This window comes from Meriones unguiculatus, chromosome 7, assembly GCF_030254825.1.
Source record: "Meriones unguiculatus strain TT.TT164.6M chromosome 7, Bangor_MerUng_6.1, whole genome shotgun sequence".
Lineage (NCBI taxonomy): Eukaryota > Metazoa > Chordata > Mammalia > Rodentia > Muridae > Meriones > Meriones unguiculatus.
In genome coordinates this window covers 86,824,895-86,835,652 of record NC_083355.1, presented here as the reverse complement: position 1 = coordinate 86,835,652, position 10,758 = coordinate 86,824,895, and the positions used below count along the sequence as shown (strand labels likewise).

Below are 10,758 nucleotides of genomic sequence, written 5' to 3'. Positions count from 1 at the left end.
ACTGAAACGTGCAAACTAAGTCTCATGTGTGCGTTGGGTAGTTATCTGTCAGGCTGGCTCCGACTGTAGACCCATTCTCACGCCAGCCCCTGCGACACTCGTCACATTCTTTATAGAACCCAAAGACGAGCAGGTACAAAGATGAGATCTGGGTTGATCAGCGGGGACCATGGATTGTTCAGGAGCTCTGGCAACATGTGTGCTCCTCCACAGAGGGGTACAACCAGAATGGAAAATAAGGTCATCTGCTGACTCCCAGCCACAGCCGCCAAGTTTGATCACATGTCCTCCTTAAGCATACACAAGGGCCTCTGAATATTTCTTCTCTTGGGACAATGGGATCACGATCCTGGGCAATTTAGTTTAAGATCCCTGGTTGGGGATCTCTCTGGGAGACAGTAGTTGCTGACCTTGGATTTTCTGGTTTGTAATTTCTCTCTCTCTCTTTCTTCCTTCTTTCCTTCCTTCCTTCCTTCCTTTCTTTCTTTCTTTCTTTCTTTCTTTCTTTCTTTCTTTCTCTCTCTCTCTTTTCCTTCCATCCTTTTATCTACAAAATATAATACTAATACTTACCTCATAGGGTTATTATGAAGTGAAAATAAATGAATACACATGAAATGCAGAGAGCAGCCTTCCTGTGTGGTGGCTCTGTCAGTGTTGGCTATTATTATTCTGGTGGGTTGGTTAGCTTTCTTCCATTCTATTCAACTTGAAAAGAATCTGGCACCAGCTATAGCCTTTGCTCTGAAAATGGCACACTGAGGCTCCACCTTAACCCTGGCCAGGCTCTCAACAGTCAGCTCTTTCTTCAGAGCTAAAAGAAACTACGTAGATGACCCAATACAGAGTCAATACTCGTGTGTGTTTGTGTGGGGTTGGGGGTAGGGGGTCTTTTCAGTTATGACATGCAGCAGTGAGTCCATCTCTGAGATGGCCTCTCTCAGAGTTGTGGGTAAGACCCACTCCCCAAAGACCTTTTCAGTGTCCGTTCCAGCCACTGGAACTTTTAATGGGAGTATATTCAGGAGCCACGGTTCCATCTGCTTGGATTACATGTGTGGAGAGAGTGGGAGGTGTCGAGACTAGGGGCCACAATCCAGTTCAAGAGTTCTGAGCATCGGGTTGATGCTTCCCCTTCCTCTCAGTGCCTTTGCTGGGAAATTCCTTCTGCTTAACATGTGAACCCTAAAAGGCTCATAGACACTTCTGTGCTCTGGGTTGCTTCATTTTGCACGACAGTTTCCTGAAGAGAGAGAGAGAGAGAAAAAAAAAAGTCTTGCACAACAGAGTAAGGCTACACTGCAGAAGGACGGGCCTGTGGATCAGCAGGATCTGCTGCTGAACTGGAGATGTGGCTGCTATGGGCATGAGGAACTGGACAGGGCCAGGCCTCCCTGCTGTATGCCGGAATCTGTGTACTCCCAGGCCAGCATGAACCCCTAGGTTCTGTGTTAGACCCCAGCTGTCTGCATATCTGGATTAGAACCCTCCTCCCGGTAGGGAAGGAGGTGTCTCCCAGGTCTACAGGCAGTCTGCACTATTGTCTTCTTTCGGGGGTACTTTCTAGTCTCAAATGTTCTTGATCAATGGCCCAGCAGTTCTCACCTGCATGCACTGGGTGGACAGTGGCCACGGTTGGCTGTGTAAGTGGAGGGGTTGATGGCTGCTTACAAATCTATTCTATTCCTAAAGGGGTCAGGGTAACGCTTCAGTGCCTTACGGATCTGTATTTAGAATTCATCCTATCTTAAGACAAATAGCAGCGTATCAACCTTTTTATCAATTCCTACCAGACGTGCAATGAAGTATAACTCCCCAACAAAAACTGAGCTTTAGAGGGTAAGCTTTGACATGGACTTGCTGGATAGTGCCCATTTATCAACCTAGTATTTTGAAACCTGATGCCCTGGTCTCCTCAGTTCTTATTTTTGTTGCACAGTTTTCCGTGCAGATCTTGGAAGAAACAGCAGGGGGAGAAAAACAGGTGTTTAGGGGCTTGAGGTGGGAAAATGCAGACCTTCGCAGCTTTCCACATCTTTTTCCCCTCCTGAATACATTCTCAGCTTCTTGGGCAGCTCCAGGGCAGCACTGGTTTCTTATAACTCCTTGCTCCCGGCTCCCGGGTGCCAGTTTCAGTGAAGATGTGCAGAGGTGTGTGGGAGCCTTCTCTCTGTAGGCCACACTGCTCTTCTTTCCCAATTAGTTTCCCCAGGGAACAAAGCCTTAATACTTTCCTCTCTTAGTTCCCAGGCACTGTCTGGGGAGAAAACAGCCCCTTGGCAGCACAGGGGTTAAACAGAAAACACAGAGAAGTTGGGGGAAGAGGAGGGCTGCGGGGGCGGGGGCGGGGGTGGGGGACAAGCCAGACAGCTGCAGCGACTCCTCAGAGCCCCACTCTAGGCTAAACAGAGGCCCCAGCAACTCCTTGGAGACTTGAACCCTAGGCGATGGAATTTTCCCTTGCGTGGAGGCTATTGTCCTCTGGAAAGGGCCAGGGCCAGAGAAGGGCCTGGGGAGCACTGATCCACCAAAGTGGCAGCCAAGGAACTCCTGAGAGCCCAAGGGCTCTGTCCCACCCAGCTGGGCTTGGGTGAAAAGGCAACTGGGGTGCAACCCACCCCTCCTCCTTTGAGAAAAAGGGGGGGCCTCGCGGGCGCTCCATAGGTCTGGGCACCAGTGGTTGCCCTACTCCTCAGCCCCAACCAGCCAGTCACTGGAACGGAATAAGAGGCTTGGTTCCCTTGGCAACCAAAGGCTCTATGGTTTTTCAGAGTACAAGATGGGCTTGGGGGAAAAGAAGGGAGGCGGAATTACGGGTGGGGGTGGGTGGGGGAGGGGAAGACAGGGAGGAGCAGCCTGTTTACCATCGATGTTTGAGTTTGACTCTCAAGGGATGCTTTTGTAGGTTCCGGCCTGGGAAATATGGAATGCCCGAAGTGTGAAGGCTCTCAGTGGCAGCTCCGTTCTGAGGAACCAAAATGGTCCATAATAGGAATGGATGTATGCAGGCCTCTTGTGGCCCTCAGGAGCAGCCTGGAAGGGCTGCTGCAAACTCCACCTCCAGGGGTAACTAGGCAGGCCCTCTGTTAGAGCCCCCCGAAGGTGTTGAGCGAGGCTCGAGCCCATCAAGAGCTGTTTGTGAGGCTGAGATTAGAACAGCAGGCGCCTGTCTCCTGGCCTGATCTCACTGGACCAGACAAAGCTATTTTTAATATCAGGCAGAAGAGCTGTTGAAACGTGGACAAAGAGCAGAACCTGGCTAACTTTGTCTCGAGCACTAGGCTTCGTGAGAGGAGCTTAGAAGCTGTCCACATGGTGAACACAAGCATTTAGGTTCAGTGAAAAGAAATGATAAGGACAGGAGAGTTGGTCCCAGGGCTTTAGGAAGAGAGGTTCCGGCACATCATCAGAAGCAAAGAGGGAGGTATCTGGGACTCTTGGTGTGACCCTCCCTGAGACCTTAAGCTGTGGAGGCTCCTGATTTGGCATTGACAGGGACAGCTGCTACAGTGTCTCTGAAAGGGTGGCATCTGCCAAAGAAGACAGAAGATGCAGAGTCAGGAAGAGGATGTGTGAACAGTGTGGCTGTTTAGGAATTATACACACACATACACATATATGTGTGTATATATCATATGTTATAAATATAACACACATATATGTTACATACATGTATATTAATATATGCTATATTATATATATAATGTGTATATATATATATGTATGTATATATATCGGGGTCTGGGGAGCTCAGTAGGTAAAGTGCTTGCCTAGAATACAGGTAACCCTGGGTTTGATCTCAAGTACTACATACATTGGGCATGATGACACAAGCCTGTAATCCCAGCACTCCAGTGGTAGGTAGAAACACGACAATCAGGTCATCCTTGACTCAAGGCCAGCCTGGGCTATATGAGAACCTGTCTTAAAAAGAGAAAAAAAGAAAAGAAAAAAATCAGTACCAAAGTCACACTTCCTGCTTTAGACAGCCAGGTCTTAGAGACAATGTATGGGGCTCCTGGCTGCCCCTGGAAGCTTCTGCTTCTAGCTGAGACCCTGGAAGTGGAGGTTGGGTGTGGAAGGCCACTGTGTTTTCCTGAGAGGTGGCTGGGGCCACCTCTGAAGTACTTCCTCTCACACACCAGGTCAGGGTGGGTCCTATCTGAAAGACACAATCTGAGGAAACCTAGAGGGTGGATTCTGAGATGAGGAAACACCTGGGTGGCAGGGCCCTGATCAGGAAGCCGTCCTGAGAGGCCACTGCAGAGGCTGGGAGTGCGTGACCTGTGGCCAGTCAGACGGCAGCTTCTTTAATAATTGTCATCAAATAATAACAATCATAGGAAGATCAGGGGCTCACATGCCCCCTAGTAAATGTACTTGTCAGTCTGGAAAATACACAGAATGGCATCCCAAAGGAAAGGTCATCCTGGCTCTCTCCAGTGCACAGGCCTCATGCAACTTTTGTGTGCAGATGAGAAGTCTGTGGGTTAGCTAACGTGAGCAAGATCACATAGCTAAAGGTGGGGAGGATGGGGCTTGGAATCCTTTCTGATTATCTTAGATCTGTACAACAGCCTTATTGTCAATCACAAAGGACTTTCAGAGATGAAATCGCCCTTGCTCCTCCAAACTGCTTATTAAGGCAAGATATTATTCCCATCCGCAGCCACAGCCACTGAAGGTCACGGAGTACAGAACCCAAGGCCAGTGCGTGGTTCCTGGTTTCTAGTTATAGGATCACAGGCCCAAGAGAAGCTGACTGTCCCCCACTACTAATTTGGGTGTCTGTTCAGACCGTCAGCTGGTATCTGCTATGAACCCGCCATGAGCGAAGCATCGGGGTAAGAGGAAACAAACTGAGTCCACTCTCCAGCAGGCAGCAGAAGTTTCCTGAATTTAGTGTCAACTAATATGGTTCCCCTCCCTCAGACTTGTTAAAATTTTAACCAGGTGACGAACACGTTGAGAAAAGTTCACCGCAAATGTCCCCAGGTCACTGTTTGCTCTTTAGAATTCACAGAATAATTCAACAAGCTTTGGCTGGACTCAGGGTGACCCCCACCCCAGGGGGGACCCTTTTCACACCTGGAGGGCAAGGCTTCCTCTGCCTGTCCACATTCGCACACCAACCCCCCAGTCCAGCTTGCATGCCTGTCTCCCGAGCTTCTCTTCTCACAGTCTCTGCTCCGAGGGCCCTCCCATGGACCGACTTCCTCCCCATATCTGATTTCACGACCCAGCTACTTCCTGAACGGGACTGAAACATTTATCTGATGCCTAAGCTCATGCGGGCTAAAGTTGGTTGGTTGTGTGTACTGGTCATGTTCCTGCTCACCCATCTGCTCACGACCGTGCATTAAAAATAATTCTCTTTTTCACGTGGAACTGCCACGGGGAAGACCTGTGACAGACGAAACCACAGTTTGTACGGGGAGGTAAGAAACCCTAGAAGAGCCGGCAGGCTGCTGAGCAGTCTTCATCTCTGTCCATGCGACCCAACGTTCATTAAGTCCCTGGGTCCGGCTGTAGGGTGGAGGGATGCCAAAAAGGCCTTTCAAGGAAAGCGGAGAAGCTAAAGGAACGCTGGGGCCAGGCTGTTTGACAGGGTGGCTATTCAACCGAGTCCTGCGGAGCGTTTTCCTGTGACGTGGCACTGCACTGTTTATGTGGAAACTATAGGTTGGACGTAGCGCCAGCATGAGGCTCTCCTCAACCTGGGGACAGGCCCCAGGAGAGGAAGTTTTAGTGTCAAAAATTAAATTACTGTGTTTGCATTTATCGTGAATAAGTAGGAATTTTTATTGGCCTGCAATTAAAATTCAATCGAATGTCCTCCTGTGTCTTGTCTGGAAACCATGCCTCTTAGCTATCCACACCCCCAACCCTGTGAACTTTTTTTCATTTTCTGCCAGTATGAATGACCTTGACAAAGAGTCTTCAGGTTTATTATCTTCTGTGTGAAACAGCATCATGATTGCTTTTTTTTTTTTTTTTTTTTTTTAACGTCTCCTTACCTTCTCACACATTTCAGAAAATAGTGTTCATTTGTTTTCTGATGCTTTGTTTGCACTTTAATTCTACAGAGGCCGACACTGACATTTGGACTCCTCTATAGAAACACACCAAGCACACCAGACAATTTTTTTTTTTTCCATAGCCAACTTATACATACCTCCCCTCTTTTTGGTTGCCTTTCCTCAGGTCTGTTGATAAACATTTCTGAGTGTATCACAACCACAGATGCCACTAATCCAGGTGTGAAAAATCCAAGGAAATTATGTGTTGGTAAGGAAAGAGAGACCGGCCCAGTTCCCTCCGTGCTCATGCTGACCTGGTGGACACTTGGTCAAGGCTCCAGGTCTGTCCAGCACACAGGAAGTTAGTAAAGGCCACAAGGCCGCCTACGTTCACTCGATAGACTCTCTGAAGTCTCTTTTCTTTTCCTGTGTGAATTTGTATGCATGTATGCTTTGCTTTATTAGTTTAATAACAAGCCAGTAAAAGAGTTGAGAGAACGGGAGAGGGAGTTTCACGGAGAAAAACCAAAATATGGTCTTGACAATGCATTCATTATAAAAGACAACAGAAAAGGCACTGGCTGTGTTAGGAGGGTAAAGTTTTGGCTTTTAATTTTTGTTTATTTTTCCTAGGCATTTAAAAAAATTATGTTTATGTGTGTGCGCGCCTCTGTGTGGGCTTATGAGCGTCATGTGTGGCCAAAAGAGAACACTGGCTTCTTGGGAACTGGAATTGTGAGCCACCTGATATGGGTGCTGGGAACTGACCTTGGTCCTCTGTAAGAGCAGCAAGGGTTCTTAACTGCTGAGTCACCCCCAGGCTCATTGGTTAAGATTGTTTTCGAGACAACGTTTTCCCTCCGTCTCTAGAGCCTCTTGTCTTAGTCTCCAAAGAGCTGGGATCGCAAGCCACCACCTATGTCAGAATGTCGACTTTTATTAATCTTTTGGTTGCCAGACTTTACGTGATACGGTTGTCTAATTTGAAAATAAAACAAAAGGTTTTAAAGAGTGCTTTAATTTTCTTTTCTGTTGAGTGGGTGTTCCCAGCCTTGCATAGTGTTTGTTATGCAGAGATGGTGTCAGCATTCAAGGCTCAGGCAGGAGGATCGCCCAAACTAATGAATTTGAGGACATCCTAGGTATCATCTTAAAATAAATAACAGTATTAATAATAATAAAGCAAGGTCTTGCTTTTAAAATAAAACTGATTATAGAAAGAAAATATGGCATTCTAATAGAATCATCCAAACGTGTAATGGTTTTTCAAATTTCTTGTTTTGTTTTCTGAGTATCGTTTCCATGGCAACATGATGAATGGAAGAGATAAATGCTGCAATTTAGCTGTACCTGCATGAACCCGGGTCCTTTCCATAACACAGCTGATGTTTAAACAGTTCCATCTTATGAGGATGTAACCTGTTCAGAATCTTAAGAGCAGGAGGAGTCCCATAAGTCCCAGCACTCTACCTCAGAACAGTTCCTATGATCTGAAATCCAACCCTGCCTACTTGCAGAATCGCTGACCTTCATGACACCTCTTCTTCCACGCAAAGTCCCTGAGCTTAGGAATGAATCAGTTAAGGAGACATCAATTACACAACAATAGACAGTGTTTCCTGGAGTCCAGGGCCAGGCACTAGGATGAAATGTGAACTTCATCTAACTAATCCTTGCAATCACCCCGAGGAGGGTTGCAGCCCCATTTTGTACACCAAGAAATGGAGATTCGGGGGTAGTCAGGTCCCACAGCTCCCAAGTACAGAGAAAATGGAGCTTAGACCTAGGGAAGTGTGAGAGGTTTCCCTGTAAGGTGATGTCAGTGCCCCTTGAGGGCAGTAGCCAACACTCTCCACCTATCATTGTAAGAACCTTAAAAGAGGAGCCCATCAAGGAATGGTTAGGTTGAATCACTCTTAGAGTTGATCTCAACCTTTAGAAGCCCACAATTAAGCAGAGAGGCAACTTTTGGAAAGAACAACACATTCCAGATCTTTCCAACGCACCTGGGTAGCCTGCCCCTTCTCTGGCAGTCCTTGTGGAACTTCATAGCGTAGCTTATATTGTAAAGGCCGTAGAGAGAATTTTCTTATTTTCCCTGCTCTCTGGAAGACCTTCCGCCCTATTAAACAGGGTAGCTAGCATGCATTCCTGAGAATGCCTCTCCCACAGCCTTGTTAGGGCAGCTAGGAGGGAGGATGAGAGCTCTGAAGAAAGGGCTTCACCATAACCCAGGAGCATCTAGGGAGGAAGCTTTTTTTTTTTTTTTTTTTTTTTTTTTCTCAAAACAAAGGTTGATTTCCAGTCTCAGCTGGAGCTGGCCTTCTCTGAGAACACACACACATCAAAGAGATACCTGGCTCTCTAATGCCCTTCCTCCCTTTCAGAGGTGTGTTCCCAGGTTTTTATCATATTCACAGAGATCTTTTCATGTTAGCAGGGCTTCTGGTCAAAGGTTAGTGTTTATGGTACATTGACTAGGTTGAGTACTTACTGTGGTTTCTGGCATCTCATAACTGTTTCCTGATGCGATCGGACGTCTGTTGTATCCTCAAATCATTTCAAGTGCGATTTAAAAGAAAACAGGACAGTTTGGCTCTAAGATGCAGTTTTATCTCTTGTGCGTTTGTAAAGGGCATATAAAAAGAAATCAGGAAGAAGACTGCCTACTGTGCTTCAAACTCACCACGCCTCTTCCAGAGAGACCCAGTAGTATTATTTTGACATCTGGTTTTAGCATGATGTAGAGTTCCCTTCAAGGGATTAAAACTTGAAGCAAGAGTATTGCTAAGTTCTAGGCTAGCCTAGAGACCTTGACTTAGAAAAAAATTACATATATCCATGTGAACATACATCTCTGTGACTCTGTGACAGGCATCACCCTGGTTTATAGAGGAGAAAAGATGATTCCATAACCTCTTAGCGATTTCCTTTTCTTCTCCATCGAATATGGTACTTGTGACCGTCATGAAGCAAGAGTATCTTCACAGATTTGTTTAGTAAAGCGTCTATTCAAATCTCCTGTTCCTGACGAGCACTGCTTTGCTGACTGAAACAAAGGGTGCAAACTGGGCTTGACAAACCAAATAAGACCTTTGCCTTGTTTTGCCGGCTGCTCACAATTGCCTCTACCATAAAATCGTTCAGCGTGCAAGATTTCAGGGATCTTCTTGGGAAGAACTGTTTCTGTTTTGTTTGTTTGTTTGTTTGTTCTTGTGCCTGATGGATAGCTGAATATGAGTAGCGCAACATGAGTGTGCGTGAGTACATGAGTGCACACGTGGGTTATATAGACGTGTGTGTGTGTGTGTGTGTGTGTGTCCACACGAGTGCTCACATGTCCCTGGGCTGTGAGCCGTAGGGCATGGAATGGCTGGTTGTCAAGGTTTGTAGAATGTCCGTGAGGGCTGGATCATGGTCTTGTGCCCAGCTTTTGCCTGAAATGTCCATGTCTTCTTTGCATGAAGGTCTGGATCACTAGGCCCAAGGCCCAGGTCGACAGAAACAGAACTTGCTGACGTGCTAATGGTTATCTGATGGAAATACTCTGCCGTTCTCCTGGTGACTGGAAGATTAGTAAAGTAAACTTGAAGCTGTGGCTGAGTTAGCAGGAACACAGACCTGTCTTGGTAAAACTGGTTGGGCTTATTAAGGACTGGGGCCAATGATGTTGCTTTTATTTTCTAAAAGCACTCAAATGTTTAAAAACCCTAAAAATCCTCTTATTCATTGACAGTATGCAACTTCTGACAGAACCACAAAGGAGCACCGTGTGTGCCTTTGGGCCATCCTCAAGAGGAGTGTGCTCCCTGACTGCTGACGAGGGGGGGGGGGGGGTCTTAGTTTTCCAGACCAGAGAAATACAGTGGGGAAGACTCTATGTCACTGTTTGATGCTGTCCATGGCCAAGTCTTATCATGGATCAGTTAGATTTGGAGAGAGTAGGAATACTTAGCTCGGGGAAGAAGAAGATCCAGTGATCTTACACGCTTAACACTGGCCATGGGACAGAGGGAATAAGCTTATTCAAACTGTAACTGAAGGGTAGAAGTTTCCAGAATGGGTATTTGGTTAAACCTAAGAACTGTCTGTCAATTGCCCACCGGTGGATGGGAAACTTCCTTGGAGGTGCTGAGAAAGGGCTCGGTCTCAGGCCTGTTCAGCAGTAGATAGCAGGGGTGTTGCAATGTGAACTCCAGAAGAAGGCACGAGGTTCCACTGATGACCTCCAAGGTCCCTGCCAGCTAAGATGATATGATTCTATATCTGTAATTTTCCATTTCCTATTAAGAAAAATTTTCCACTTTGAAAATTATTTTAGTATTTGATCGAGGCTGTAGGCTAATTTCTCCTGCTTGCTCTACCCTTTTGCCTCTTTTGCCCCAGTGGGTTTTTTGTTTGTTTATTTTTTCATTTTTTCCCCCCTCTTTATGTGCATTGGTATTTTGCCTGCATGTCTGCCTGAGTAAGGATGTCAGATCTTTGAGCTACAGACAGATGTGAGCTGCCATGTGGGTGCTGGGCATTGAACCTGGGTCCTCTGGAAGAGCATTCAGAGTTCTTAACCACTCAGCCATCTCTCCAGCACGCCCCAGTGTTTTAATAAGACCTGAACACATGAGTGGTATTTACTAGGCAGGGGCCGTGGGGGCTTATTACTGGGTGGGGAGATCCTGTTGCATGGACCTGACCTAGGAACTCCTTTTGCCTTACCCTTAATGCCTGAAATCCCCCCACT

General features: G+C 46.7%; 1 long non-coding RNA gene across 1 annotated transcript; it reads right to left on the bottom strand.

The window, feature by feature from the left end:
* Positions 1–1,017: 1,017 nt before the first annotated feature.
* Positions 1,018–8,641, bottom strand: LOC132655442 (uncharacterized). The gene is made up of 3 exons (XR_009593253.1): positions 8,515–8,641; positions 3,815–3,924; positions 1,018–1,243 (listed from the first exon to the last, which is right to left on the bottom strand). It is a non-coding gene; the product is annotated as an uncharacterized LOC132655442 (long non-coding RNA).
* Positions 8,642–10,758: the final 2,117 nt, after the last annotated feature.